This window comes from Pleurodeles waltl, chromosome 8 (genome assembly GCF_031143425.1).
Source record: "Pleurodeles waltl isolate 20211129_DDA chromosome 8, aPleWal1.hap1.20221129, whole genome shotgun sequence".
Taxonomy (NCBI): domain Eukaryota; kingdom Metazoa; phylum Chordata; class Amphibia; order Caudata; family Salamandridae; genus Pleurodeles; species Pleurodeles waltl.
The window spans coordinates 118492869-118506053 of record NC_090447.1 but is presented as its reverse complement, the minus strand read 5'-3'; positions in this window follow the sequence as shown (position 1 = coordinate 118506053).

The window sequence follows — 13185 nt, the reverse complement described above, 5'->3', positions numbered from 1 at the left end:
CACCTCCTGTCCGGTGATGTTGGGTAGGGGTCCTGTTGGGGTGTAAATGCATTGTTATTGTATCTGTGTGTGCCATCTTGTGCAATGGGTGAGTTACCCTCTACTCCTGTGCTTGCATTATTGCCTTGGCCCTTGTGTGATTGGCGATTTTGGGGCCTGGGTGAGTCTCTCTACTGGACATGCTTTGGTAATGGGTGACCATGCACTGGTGTTACATGCAGGGCTTTGTTTTGGGATGTGTACGGCTACCTTGTGTCTTAACACCACAGAACGTACCTTCCCCCATAGGTCGTACCACCTCTTCCTGATGTCATCCCGTGTTCTTGGAGGCTGTCCCACTGCGTTGACCCTGTCGACAATTCTCTGCCATAGCTCCATCTTCCTTGCAACGGATGTCTGCTGCACCTGTGATCCGAATAGCTGTGGCTCTACCCGGGTAATTTCCTCCACCATGACCCTGAGCTCCTCCTCAGAAAACCTGGGGTGTCTTTGAGGTGCCATAATGTGGTGTGAGTGATGTGTGAGGTGATGTTTGTTGTGCTGTGTGATGTGTTGTGTTGGGGTGTGTTCTTTGAGGTGCGTGGATGTTGTATGAGTGATGGTGTCGTGTGCCTGTGGATGCTGGTGTTGTGTTTGCTATTCTCTCTCTCTCTCTGCTTTTTGAGAAAATGTAATTGTAAGGGGTTGTGGGTAATGTGGATGTGTGTTTTATAGTGGTGTGAGTGTGTGGGTGTGGTGTGTTTATGTGCATCAGGTGTGTGTATTTTGAACTGTCCAATGTGGTTGTGTTTTGGAAATGTGTGTGTATTTTGAGCGTGTCGATTTGTGGGTCGTGATAGTGTGGGCGTATTCCTGTTGGGGTGATGGTGTAGGTTTTGCTATCGCCAGTTTATCACTGACCTTTGGTGTGGCGTACTTGTGTGGCTGTCTGTCTTGTGGCGGATTACGAGATGTGGGTCGTGATATTTGTAGCGGATTTCGGCCGCGGTCACGGTATCTTGATGGACGTCAGCACGGCGGTGAGTGGGATTTACCGCCAGGGTTGTAATGAGGGCCATAGTCTCTACCAGATAAGGCGTTACGGAAGGTAAGTAACTTGTTCATCTGATAGAAAGTTCTAGCTGCAGATTCCTTCCCTCTGAATAGATACCCAAGCAATACCATCCCCGGAGGGTGGTCTGCAAACCAAATTCAAATGAGAAAGTCCTGCAGGACTGAATGGGCAAAATGCCCATCCCTATGGAGCTGACTGTCCAGGCAGGAATGTTAAGTAAATGTGTGCAGAGAAGCACATGTTGCTGCATGGCAGATGTCCATGACTGGAACGCTGCATGCTAACACAGTGGTTGCACCTTTGGCTCTGGTGGAATGTTCTTGCAAGCCTTCAAAAAGTTGCTTTTTGGCCAGTGTGTTTCAGATCTTGATGCAGAGTAGGACCGAACAAAAGATGGTTCGCTTCTGCACCGACAGACTTTTCTTCACACCCACATACCCCACAAAGAGTTTGTTATCTACCCGGAACTTATGGGTACGATCAACATAGAACACCAATGCTCTTTTTGGGTGTGGAGTCTCTCCTCTTCCTTAGAAGGATGTGGGGGTGCGTAAAAAGTAGGCAGTGTGACTGATTGGCCTACATGAAAGGGCGTGAACACTTTTGGCAGAAAAGAGGCCCTTGTGTGAAGCACCTGTTTGTCAGGATATTTAAAGGGGGAAGGTGGCTTGGATGATGAGGCCTGCAGCTCACTCACTCGATGGACAGATATAATTGCCACAAAGATGTGAGAAGCCTGAGGGGGCCATTGTGGAGAGACTCAAAAGGAGCACACATCAAAAAAGTTAGAACCAACTTAAGGTCACACTGAGGCCTAATGTGTGGGTAAGTAGGGAAGAGATGAGTAAGACCTTTGAGAAACCCGGCTACAATAGGGGACTTAAACAGAGATGGTTGATCAGGCAACTGCAAGAAGGCAGAAATGGCAGACATACAGCACTTAAGAGTGCCGAAAACACAGCCCTGCCCGGCAAGGGAAAGAAGGAAAAGTATAACCTCAAAAAGAGGAGCGGAAAGGGGATCAAGAGACTTTTCTGTACACCAGGCTACAAACTTCTTTCAACAGCAGGTGTGTACAGTTTTGTTGGAGGGACACCTGACTGTCAAGATGACGTTACAGACTTCAGGAGGAAGGTCAAAAGCTGTCAAGTGCTGCCACTCAATCTCCACACAAGAAGGTGGCGATTGGGAAGGTTCACGTAAAGAACCCTCCCCTGCTGTTGCGACAGAAGATCCTCCAAAAGGGGCAGTCGGATCGGAGGATCAATGGTCGTGCTCAGTAGCTTGAGATACCAGACTCTCTGTGCCCAGTCAGGAACCACAAGGATGACTTGGGTCTGGTTGATCCTGATCTTCCTAAGAACTATGGACAGAAGTGGCATGGGCGGAAAGGTGTACAGGAGGTCAGAGTTCCACTTGAGACGAAAAACGTCCCTGAGCAAGAGGCCCCTTGGAAATCCGTGTGCAAAACTGCTAAAATTGAGTATTCTCGGTAGATGCAATCAGATCTAACCAAGGCTCTCTGCACTGCTGAAAGAGACCTTGCACCACTTCTGGATGGAGATGCCATTTATGATCTGCTAGGCATCGTCGGTTGAGTTTGTCTGCTCTGGCCTTCAGAGAGCCCGCCAGGTGTTGAACCACCAGGGATATGCCCTGCTGTTCCAGCCATGTAAAGAGACACAGAGCCTCTTAAAAAGGGTCCGTGACCCCACCCCAACCTGTTTGTTGCAATACCACATGGCAGTGGATTTGTCTGTGAACACCTGCACTAGCCTTTCCTTGATGGAGAGAAGAAAGGCTTTCAATGCCAATTTGATCGATCAGAGCTCCAGCAGATTCATGTGGAGTTTGGATTCCGCCGGAGACCCGAGTACTCATATCTCCATCTGTCCCAGATTGGCTGCCCCATTCCAGGAGTGACGCATCTGTCAGGGAGAGGCATCGATCACTGGACTCTCTCGATAGCTCCATTGGCCGAGAAAGCCACGACTTCCTCGCAGAGAAGGGACAGATGATCCTTCGTCATCCAGTCGTGAGATGGTGACATGTAGAGCGGGGTAGTTTTTGAAGAGGAGGGAGTAGCCCCTTTAGACAGTATGCATCCTGCCACCAACTGGGTGCCCATGATGGTAGAGAGGCAGACTAGGAAGGTTTAGAGGCTGCTGCAGTTGGGGGAAGGGGGCAGACTGACCAGACTACTGGCCACCTGACCCACGAGGTTGGTGGGTATCACGTCCTCGTCCACACAAAGACTGGGAAGCATGTGTGGCACTGACTGGGCAGGAATTGGCGTGGCTGTAAGCCCTTTCGTTAACCACGAAAGGAGCAAAAGGCAGATCAGAGGGTGGCGGGGCAGGGGAATTGCTGCTAAGCCCAAGGACCTGGCCATAGCCAGGGAGTTCTCGAGCACTGAATCTGCCTTGTCTCCGAAGAGACGGGTGCCATCAAAAGGCATGTCCATAACGGAAGCTTGGACATCCCTCGTAAAGCCAGACGTCCTCAGTCAGGCATGGTGCCTCAGGGCCACTGTAGTGGAAAGCGCTCTGCCTAGCGAGTCTGTTGTGTCAAGTCCACAATGAATTGTGAACTTTGCTGCGTCCCTCCCATCAGCAACAGACAGAGTACAGAAAGAGCCTCCTCCAGGACCTGTGGCAGCACTTGCACAACTTTGTCCCACAGAGTGTGGAAATAATGACCCAAAAGGCATGCGCTGTTCAAGGACCGCAATGCCAGGCTGCCGGAAAAAACATCTTCCCAAATGAGTCCAGCCTCTTGGATTTCCTATGTGGGGAAGCAATATGGAAAGTGACTTGGGAAGTTGAGGCTTGGACCACCAAGCTCTCAGGGGTAGGGTGTTGCGTGAGCAAGATTGGGTACCCAGGTGCGTCGCAAAGGCGGCAGGCAATCGTCCTAATCACAGGTGCCCCTGTGCTGAGTTTGGACCAGGTACCCAGAAGGACGCCCGTAAGTGCATCATTGAATGTGGGCAGGAGTTCAGATGTGGCTGCTCTCGGTTTCAGAACTTCGGTCAAGAGATTAGTCTTGACTGCCACAGAGGGTATTTGAAAGTCTAAGACCTCAGTTGCCCTCCTCACCACCATTTATCTCCTCCTCCATAGGCACAGTAGGGGTAAAAAGCATACCAGTATCTGGAGAGGTGTCCAATCCACTGGCTTCATCCAGATCCTCACACCCCTCCATTTCTTCATCATAGGGCTGGTATTCTAAAGGGTCCAGCGACCCCTCCTAGCCTAGCTTAAGTGAATAGGGCTCAGGCTCCGGATCTAGGAGGCAAGGCTCCTGCTCGCATCAGATGACACCGGTCTAGCTTCCTGTTGGAGTCGGAATGACAATAGAGAAGGCGCCACGGGCAGCGTCGGTATCAGGACTGGCGATGGCAAAGGTTGAGATGGTACAACCGGCATCGGTCTGGATCCAGGGCTAGATCCTTGGGGACCCAGTGGAGCCCAGGCCGAAGCCACCACCGGGGAACCAGATGAGGCCCCTTCGACTCCGTCGGGCCCAAAGGTGAATTGACAGGGCCGGACATGAGGCTCATGGCCTCATAAAACTCCTTAAGTCTTAAGTTGGGCAGGGATCGCTCTGGCTACTGGAAAGTTGGGGAGATGCAGAGCCGGCCCAGGTGCAGGTTCCAAAGAATGAGGCCTAGAATGAAGAAGCTGCCTTGTCTCGTCGGCTGACGGATGAGGAAAAGTTGAAGACAGCTCCGACTTCTTGGCCTTCTTCTTGTGCCTCGACTTACCCTGTCGTCCTGAGGGCTTGGAATAGGACAACGACTTTGGGCTCTGCGACTGGTCCCAAGACCTTCCCCTTGGCTGGGACCTCGACATGCGCAGAGTCGCATGTGGGGGTTGCAATCAGCTTTAGGGATCACTGACTTAAAGCCTTCGGATGCATGGCCTGGTAATCTGAGCACGACTGGGTTGTGGTCACGCTCCAAACAACATTGACAGACAAAGTGTGGATCCGTCACCAACATCGACCTGTAACTGGTTCTGCATGGCTAAAAACCAGTCTTGCGTGACAACATCCTCAACACACCAGGAGGCAAAACCTCAAAAATTGTTGACAAAAAGTCCTGTCAAAAACTGACGAAGGGATAGTTCTTCTCTCAGATTGGCACTGGCTGGGGTGGAAAGAAAAAAACAGGCACCAGCATGCCTTGGTGGCGCCTTATCAATTCTGGTGCGGATGATGACAGACATGGAGCGGATCAACGCCACCTACTGTTGTAGTTTAGCAGCGATTAGATTAAGCATTAGCAGAAGACATCTTGTATTTAGTAACTATTGTGAACATTTCGGGGAATCCATTTTGTATTCATGGCAGCCATTTTCTCTGCCACATGCTGCCATGTGCTCTGTCCTACCTTTCTGTTAACTACTCTTAAAATCTGCCTAGTGACAAGTTATATTTAGCATCTCCCACTTTCGCACATGCTCAGTAAGGTCTGCAGCTGTTAGTCCTTGAAAACTGTTAGCTCCTCCTACCTGTCGACTGTACATTTTCCACATGACCTTACATGTATACAAGTCTTGCTTCTATAATTGTACAACCTCCTTTTAGCCCCTGCGTGGGTATAAAAGGACCATGCTCTCTCAGTTCAGTGTGCTACTTCAGACATTACCTAAGGGTGCTGTTTGAACTGTAGTACCACCTCATGAGGTTAATAAACTTTGTCTTTTATTTCAGTTTCTGTGCCAACTTCTTCCTACATGGTCTAAGGACTTTGTGCAGAGAAAGGTGAACCCCTTGCACTAGTAGGCCTTGCTGAGGCTTACTTCAACAAATTGGCGCCCGAACAGGGACTCATCGGTGACTCGGACGCCCAACGGATTGGTCGCGACGAAGGATTGGGATCTCGCTGCGGACGATCAATGCCTGAGGAGACCGGAGTCTTTGCAACCACGGCGTTTTTCCCTTCTTTCTGATTTGACCATCCAGGTGGGGCCGGTCCTCGACTGAGATCCTTTTTGTTCATTCGTCATGCAGTGACCATTTGGTCGATTTTAGAACTTGGCAATTGGAACCTGGACACCCTGTGATTGGTAAGAGCCGTTTTACGGCACTTGCTGTGGGTTTTGATGCCTTTGTTTGGTAATGTAGTTTAGCACTACTTACTGTGGCTCTCGTGTTTTGGGTGACTAGTCAATTTGTATCCTTTGAATTGATATATAATTTGCAATTTATATAGGTAGGTAATGAGGAGAATTTTCTCCAATTTAATTTTGATTTGAACGGCACCTTAAGTGCTACTTTGATTATAATATTGAATATTCTGCACTATTTTTGGCATGCCTGTTTTTAGCGCACTTCGTAGGATGTGTTGCTTTTGTAATGGTACCAATTTGAGACTGGAAGAATCGCAACCGGCTCCCCCAGAGAGGACGCCAAATAGAGATATGTATGTTAAACATGGGCTTTCTTCTATAAAGTAAAGCACATTATGGAATAAATACACTTGTGCGAATCCTGAGTTACGTTGGCCTATGCATGGGTCATTTGATTTGCGAAAGATTGAGTATGTGGAACAATGTATGTGTAAGCGAAAGTCTAGGCAAGATATGTTTGACTGTGTACGAATGTGGGAGAAAGAAGTGTGTGGACGAGTGAAGCGTGAGCAAGCCTTGCTTGAGAAAGAGCAGCGAAAGAATGTATATGTGAAAGCATTGGAAATGAGAAAGAAAGAAATAAATGACTTAAAGGAGCTAGAAGAGAAAGAACGTAAATTACAGGTAACTGGCCAATACACCGTTAGGCAACCTCTCTATCCTATCCTAATTAAACCACATGATGATTTATTGTTACTAGATCGCCCTCCACCTCCGTATGTCTATGTTCCCTACGCTCCCCTTGTTCCCTCCTCCTCTCTGCTTTTCCGCCCACTCCTCCCCTCACTATGTACCCCGATTTCCCCACAAATACATTCCATCTCTCTCCCTCCCCACTCTCCTCCAGCAATGCTGTGCTACCCACTTTCCTCCCCTGGTAACCCCTTCCCTCCCTCGGACCGAGCAGAATCACTTCCTTTCTTCAACTTCCCTTTCTCCCAATCCCCCCCACTCTGCCTGATACCCGCTCCATCACAGCCACCTCACTTAGCTACCAGGACCTATCCAACCCCCTCCCCTCCCTTCCTTCCATACCTCCCTAATCCCTATGACTCCTCACACTCCTCCCCTCTCCTACCGCCCCACCCCTATCGCCCCCTAATTCTGCCCTTAATTCCTATCCTTCTTGCAACGCCAACAACGACAACTCTCCTCTCACCCCTGGCGCACCAACTCCTGCTCTCATCCAAAACCTTTCCCCACCTCTGAACCCTATACCCCTACTCCCCTCCCGTTCCCCTGCCTCTCCCTGCCGTACACTGCCTAGTGCACCCCCTCCTGTTTCCATCGAGCCACCTAATATGCCGTGCTCTTCCTTACTCTCTCTGGAAAATAAGCTAGGCTCTCTAATCACCGCCATGTCCCAACTTGAAGCTACCATTTTAGTTTTAAGCTCCAAGATCTCGACTTTTCCACACACCTCAATTCCTTTGGCAAACACTCACCCTTCCACGAGATGCACCTCACCCCCACACCCCATTATCGCTAAGCATAGCCTGTCGTCTGCAAATCCACACAAGCACTCGAACGCCACCCTTCCGTCACTTCCACTTCCCAGTAACCCTGTTATCTACACTATTCCGACCATCTCCTCTGTCAGAACCACTCGCCCACCTAAACCCTCCCGAGCGCCCTCATATAAGTACAATATCCCTATCACCCCTCATAGCCCAAGTGCCCCCGTCACCAAAACAGTTGCGTCGGAGCTGCGCTGTTTGCTCCACAACTGCAGATCTGCAATAAAACACAAACTTGAAATCTCCGATACCATCAACTTGCACAATATTGACATGCTCTTCCTCACAGAGACCTGGTTCAACGATACCTCTCACTCTATGTTTGATCTCCTTGTACCCACAGGCTATTCTATACTTAGAAATGACAGAATTTACAAAGTTGGGGGAGGTGTTGCGGTCATCTTTAGAAACTCCCTTCAACTTAAGGCTCTTCCTAACAGCTCCTTCCACACTTTTGAATGCCTATCTCTTGAGCTTCAATTGCACCACCGCTCACCTCTCAGATTCCATGCTATTTACCACCCGCCTGGTAGCAGCCCTTCGTTTATGGAGGAACTCACGGACTGCATCAGCGACCAATACACGCAAAGTGACAATCAGATCTTCGTGGGTGACTTCAATGTCCACTGGGGCTCGCCTCAAGACACCAATGCGAATTTGCTGCCCACCTTCCTCTCTGCAAACGATCTTATCCAACACTGCACAGAAACAACACACTCTAAAGGCTCAATCCTGGACCTTGTCATTTCTAAAGCAGGCTTGCTGACTATCGCTACCCCTATTCATGTAGACTGGTCGGACCACCTCCTCATCCCATTTTCTCTTCACCTATCACACTCTATAACTCTTGGCCAGCCTAAGAGGGCTACTTCCTGGTTCCGTGACACAAAAAATATTGACCTCAGTACACTCTGTGATTCTGCTTTGCTATCACTTCCAAGGCTAGACCCGGACCTAGATGTTAACGAACTCACCTCCCAATGCCTCACAGTCCTTGCAGTCGAAATCAATAATGTCGCTCCTCTCCAAAGCAAAAAGAAAAGGCCCACTCCCTCAGCACCTTGGTTCAACAAATCCCTCTACGAAGAAAGGAAGTTCCTAAGAGCCCTTGAGAAACAATGGAGACAAGCACCCTCCACTGAAAATTTGGCCACGCTTCGTTCAGCAAGATCCAAGTACCACAAGCTCATCTTCCTTGGAAAAGCGTCGCACTACAAATCCCTCCTTGACTCAGCCAAAAATAGACCCAAAAAACTATTCGACCTCATCAAGAACCCAAACAGCTCTCCCCCAACCTCCAAATTGGAAGATTCCACAAAGAAAGCAGCGGAATTCGCTGTATTCTTTGACGAAAAGGTAAAATCACTTGTAGATCAGGTCATTCATCCTACCCCTACAGAGGAGTGCAAATCCTTAACCATTTGGCAAAACTTTGACCCCATCTCTGACGATGCTCTCCTTAAATGCATCCTCGATACAAAGCCCTCTAACCATTCTCTTGACCCCATCCCTAGTGCCATTGCCATTGACTTCTATACTAATTCTCTTTCCTATTGGACCACTCTGGTCAACCTCTCCCTCAGTCAAGGCTCCCTTCCTGTTTCCTTCAAAACTGGGCAGGTCACCCCTCTGCTTAAAAAACCCACCGCTGATGCGAACGACCTCAACAACTACCGTCCCATCACTAACCTACCCTTTCTTGCGAAAATCACAGAAAAATGTGTAGCGAAACAACTCTCTCGCCATATCAAGGAAAATGATCTTCTTGACAATTTCCAGTCCGGCTTCATTCAAAACTGCAGCACTGAAACAGCCCTGCTGCTAGTGATTGATGACGCGCTGTGGATACTCGATTCAGGGGAGTCTTGTCTTCTAATTCTTCTTGACCTTTCTGCAGCCTTTGGCACTGTCAATCACAACACTCTCCTTAACACTCTTCAACAGAGAATGGGCATGGAGGGCACTGTGCTCAAATGGTTTGCCTCCTTCCTCTCTGATAGATCCCAAATGATCAAAATAGCGAACAGTCTTTCAGCTCCTTTAGCGGTCAGTCAAGGTGTTCCTCAAGGCTCCATACTTGCACCCACACTATTCAATCTCTATTTAGAACCGTTGGGAAATCTCCTGAGTAAATCCGGGATCCACTATCATCTATATGCGGATGACACTCAGATCTACCTTAAGGTGGCCTCCACTCACGATCTCTCCTTCCTTAGCTCTACTCTCGACTCCATTCAAAACTGGATGTTAACTCATCAACTGATCCTGAATCCCTCCAAAACAGAATTCCTCCTCCTCTCCTCCTCACTTTCTCATCCCCCAGTGCAATCATGGATGGATCAGATCAATCTAATGAACATTAAGCCCATCATTGTCGAGAGCGCAAAATCCCTTGGTGTCATACTCGACAAAAAACTCAATCTACTCTCCCACATCGACTCCATTGCAAAGTCTGCTCGACACCAACTGCGCCTTCTTTGGGGGATTCGTCGCTTCTTCCCGGAGCACGACCTTAAAACCCTGGTCCAATCGCTGGTTCTCTCTAGATTGGACTACTGCAACTCTCTTCTTACTGGCCTTCCCAAATCCCACCTTTCCCCCCTGAAGTCTATCCTGCATTCAGCAGCTCGTTTCATATATGGGGCCAAACGAAGCGACCACATCACACCAATTTTATCCACCCTCCGTTGGCTTCCCATAGAGGCAAGATCTATCTACAAAACTGCATGTATCACCCACAAAGCCTTGCACTCCTCCTCCCCTCGCTACCTGGTGAATAAGCTGAAACTCTCTGGGGGCTCCAGACCATCACGTAATGCAGAAAAGTTATTGCTTGAACCTCCCATTTTCAAGAAGGAAAGATCGATGGCCCAATCCTTTTCAGGCAACGCGGTGAGAATCTGGAACTCACTTCCGCCTCAGCTTCGGACCACCACCTCTTCCCAGGCCTTCAAAACTGACCTCAAAGCTCTCCTCCTTCAAAGACACTTCCAAAGTTAATTCAAGCCCTCTGTTTTCTGAAGGAAGTCCTTCCATTATAGGAAATTCTGTTCTCCATGCCTATAGAAGTGCCTTCCCAGGGTGTTTTTGTGTTTTGAGTGTCTGCCATTTAGTGCAGTATTATACCTCTACCTGTATTTTGTACTCTTTTGTAACATGCACACGGCACCTTTCCTTTTACAACGTATCATTTGCTACCTCTTATATCTTGTTTGCTTTTGATACATGCACAACGGCCACCACTGCCTCATGTAACACAACTATTGTTTTAGTGTTTTGAGTGTCTACCATTTATTGCAAATTTTTTACCTCTACTCGTACTTTTTTTGCTCTTGTAACCTGCACACGTCACTTTTTCCTTTCGTAACGTATCGTTTGCTACCTCGTTTATTTTTTTTGCTCTTGATACTTGCACAATTATCACTATTGCCTCATGTAATGTAACGTTTGTTTTTGTAACAGGCTCACTGGTAATTCTTCTCCTCTTGTATCTTTACTTTGCCTATTGTGAAGCGCTCTGACACCTTCGGGTAAAGTCCGCGCTATATAAAAACGCATTAAATAAATAAAATAAATAAATAAAATAAAATCCCTTCTGCTCCTCATGAGTTAGCTAAGGTCTCCAGTTCGGAGCAACAGAAGGTGCGAGACAGTCGCTCTATGTTGCCTGCTGACCGTGCGTCTGAGCTTAGATCTATTGCTCGTAAAACAATTCGTAGCGTTATCTCTGCTTCTGAATTTTTAGACAACATGAAAGGGTGGACGGAAAAGGAGCAGCTATATTTTACAGAGGCATTTGGCACAGAAGTTATTGAACTATATAGGAAATATTCTGATGAGTTAGAGCCCGATGATGTAGCAGCTGATCATAAGTAAATGCGTGATGGTCTTTTTGTTTTCTCCCAGGTGGCTGATGCAATCAGGCGTTTAATGAAATTATGTGTTACGGCAGTCCGCTTGCAAGAAGAGAAAAGGGCTGTGGACGTAGTTGCACGGACATCTCAGACCGGTGGGGTGCAAGCTTCCATCTTCGGAACAGATAAGACTATGATAGTTCACGCTAAACCAATGCGGGAGGCTGCAACTTTGTATGTTTCTCCTAAAGGATTGGGTACAAGTGATGATAAAACTTCTGTTGATGCGAAGGGTTATTTTATTTATAATTGGGTGTATACTCCTTGGAATAGGGCAGATGTAATGGCACTTAAAACAGCATTACCTGACCCGCGGAAAAATCCAGCCGCCTTTTATGAGGAAGTTGAGGGAGCAATTAGTTCTTGTACTATGACTTTGGCTGACATTGATTTATTTTTCGGACTGATATTACCGCCAGATATGTGGAGAACTGTTCGTAAAATTGATGATCGTGCAGTTTTTGGGGCGTTATGGAAAGAATTAGAACAGATGGATGGGGATAGGGAACCTGCGAAAAAGCCATATCAGTTGATTCTAGATCTTCCTGCAGCCATATTAGTTAAGTTAAAAACGATTATTCCCCCTAAAAAGATAGATTGGACTGTTTTAGCGTCTTGTAAGCAAAAGGCAGATGAATCGGTCTCTGATTTCTTTACACGCTTTGAAGAAGCATTTCATGATTTTAGCGGTCAGTCATTGTCAGATGATACGGGCAGACATTTGTTTGTTGATAAATATGTTGCAAATCTGTTACCAGGAATAGCTAGTCGTCTAAAAGCTAGTGAAAGTTCATGGACTACCTCTACTCCGGTTTCTCTTTTGACTATGGCTCAGTATTATGAACGTCAGGAATTAGAAGCAAAAGGTAGCGAGGACAAAAAGATTAAAGAATTAAAGATGAAGGTTATGTTGGCTCAAGCTTATGGTCCGCCTTTTAGAGGCAGTGATAGAGGTGGACGTGGATCTTATGGTTCTTCTTACACTCGTTCGAATTTGTCTGTTGATCAGTGTGCGTATTGTAAGAAATGTGGGCATTGGGCTGCCGATTGTCCAGCACTACGTGTTCAGCAGTGTTCACGTGGTCGGGGACAAATGAGAAATCGCTCAGGATATTCAGGACCTAGTCCTAGAAGAAGCACGAATGATCATGCTAGGGTTGATGCTAATGTACGAGGGCAGGATGGGTTTAACACTTTTGATAGACGGAACCAATACCAGATGTCTAACCAAGTGCAGCCTGATTTCCAAGATTCTGCTTATGCATAGGATTGCCTAGGATGGGGTAAGGAATCAGTTGAAGTTCCAATAGATCAGAGGGGTCCCTATGTTACAGCACATGTTTTGGGTTCTACTGATCAGTTTCTGGTTGATACAGGAGCTACTCGTAGCACCTTGTCTAAACAATTGATTCCAAGGGCTCCCCTGTCTGGCTTAACCATTACATCGATAGGTTTCGATGGAACACCTTGCCCTAGCCCATTGTCACAACCACTTGCATTCCATGTTGATAAATTTACTGCTCCATGTCCATTTTTGCTTTCTCCAAATACACCAGACAATATTG